We start from the raw sequence: 2,195 nt of genomic DNA on the forward strand, positions 1-2,195 counted from the left end.
ACGTTCTTATTGTGTAAGGTCTGGAAAAAAATTATTTGTAAATGCATGAACCGAGGATGAACACTCATGTTTTCCATTCTAGTCTTTTTATGGCTATATAACATATGTTTACGTAACTTGAGGATTTAAGGGGATTTTTTTAAAAAAATTGAACCCAGAATACACTCTTGAATTCGATCCCTGAGGGCATTCGGAAAAGTGAGTTGAGGCAGTGGATCTAGGAATGGGGGAAGAACCAGAACCTTCTCTACCCCAACTGGAGTGCTTGTGTGTTTCCTTGAAGCGTTATCAGGCATGAGCCTGAATTAGCAAACAATAGCCATTGTGACAACCCTAAATCCAGTGGGAGTTATTTAGTGAGAGGCTAGGAAGTGCTGAAAAGTGTTAAAAATAAGTAAATTCATTTTTTTTGGCTTTTAATGGGATTCCTAAATTGCGATCACACTGATGATAAGTTATGTATTCTATTTTGTCCCATTGTACTTTATCTTGACTGTTTTCTATGTTATCGAGTAGTTACCAAGAGCGCGAATGTTTATTCATTCATTTTTTTTTCCCTGTTTAATAAGTGACAATTCAAGTACAGTGTGGCCTCTCCACTGTCTCCTCCGGCCTGCCAGCCAGACTCCCAGGCTCTAGTGGCTTTGATGCTACGAGATGGAAGGGACCTGGGTTTCTGAGACACGGTGCTAAGTGCTGAGGATACAGGATGGACACTCTTCTTGTCCTCATGTGGCTTTTTATGACTTTACGTACTCTTTTTTTTTTTGAAGGCAGCAAAAGTTCTCTTTGCCAGCAATTAATTTAGCACAAGTATGCCATGGGCATTATAATAATTTCACAAGCCAGTCGCATACAGGATAATATCTCTTAATAAGCCAAATCAAGAAACAACAGAATCCAAACAAATGACCAGATTAATCACACTATTGTTCCAGGCAAGGGGAGGTGACGGGATAAAGTGACCTTCTTACAGGGAGGCACTTGGTGGAGTCCGACCTAGAGCTGATTTCCAGCTGCCAGGACAAAAGTAAAAGTCCCAGTTGCTAGAGCACGTTGCTAGGGAACGAAGACATCCGTGTTGGGGGCTGGCCGGTCTCTACGGGCTGTGCGAGGACACTGTCGAATCGTCCTCGCAGGCTCTCGTTGTTTATTATCTCGGGGTCTCTTTGTCCTCTCTGCTTCTCCACACGTTCTTGTCGACAAACCCTCAGAGGGGCCCCGTAGCGGGCCCCCTGACTGCTTCTCAATGGCAGGAGATGAAGAATTATGACGTCTGGGCACAGCTGGCTTCATTCTTAATACCGAAACAACTTTTTTTTTTTTTGGCCTTTGTCATAAACAAGTAGATTAAAACAATTTACTTAAATCATAAACCAGTGGATTCGAAATCCCATTCAACTAATACGCATCAACACTTGTCTGTGCATAAAGCTCCAAGTACTCGCTATGCCTATAACCGCTCTCCAGAAGTGGTCCCAAGCACTTCTTTCTCCAGAAAGTTCTGATGCCTTGTAAACCGCAAGCATACAGTGGAGCCAGCTCTGCTCTCCTGGTGACGACTGTTTGGACCAGGGACCAGCGCCTGAGGCAGAGCTGCCCAGCCCGGATGTGCGGGGTGGGGGGGGGGCGGCAGGGGGTGAAGGGGAGACGTGAGGAGAGGAGCAGACGGAATGGCCATCAGAAGAATGGAGACAGAGGCCCGAGCCAGCGTGGTCCCCAGGACACAGAGGCGGCAACGGTCAAGCCTTCCGCCAGGCCTGTGGTACGGACGGCCCAGTCACGCAACGGGGGACGGGAAGCGTCCTGCTGAGGCCGGACCGGGTGTGTCCCCTTCTCCATGTGGCAGAGCAGCAAATGGGCTGTCATGGCTCAGCGGTTCCCTGTTCGTTTGGATGTGTGGCTGCAGTGAAGAGGGTGTCTGTCTACCAGGGAGGTGTGCTCTGCCCGCGAAAGCGGGGCGGTGTCGCTGGGAAGTGGCCGTCCAGCCAGGGATCATGTTCCTAGCACCTCTTGCACCTGGGTGGGACTGACGGGTCACCAGCAACTAGGATTGGAAGCGATATGTGTCACTTGCAGGCCAAGGCGATTAAGAGGTGACTTTTCCACGTTCTTTCTCTCCATCTGCGGGACTCTGAGGCTCCGGGGTGGAAGAGCCACAGTCGGAGGAGCCTGGGTCCCTGAATCACCGGCTG

The 2,195-nt window shown here is 48.9% G+C and overlaps 1 protein-coding gene across 1 annotated transcript in view; it reads right to left on the reverse strand.

Moving 5' to 3' along the window:
- The window catches only part of S100A10 (S100 calcium binding protein A10), a 12,973-nt gene extending 10,778 nt beyond the window's left edge, over positions 1-2,195 (reverse strand). Inside the window, exons 1-2 of the mRNA XM_011377693.2 lie at positions 2,190-2,195; positions 1,461-1,462 (exon numbers count right to left, since the gene is read on the reverse strand). The gene's annotated coding sequence lies outside the window, so the exon portion shown is untranslated. The remainder of the gene's footprint in view (positions 1-1,460; positions 1,463-2,189) is intronic.

Source organism: Pteropus vampyrus, unplaced genomic scaffold, assembly GCF_000151845.1.
Source record: "Pteropus vampyrus isolate Shadow unplaced genomic scaffold, Pvam_2.0 Scaffold319, whole genome shotgun sequence".
Taxonomy (NCBI): domain Eukaryota; kingdom Metazoa; phylum Chordata; class Mammalia; order Chiroptera; family Pteropodidae; genus Pteropus; species Pteropus vampyrus.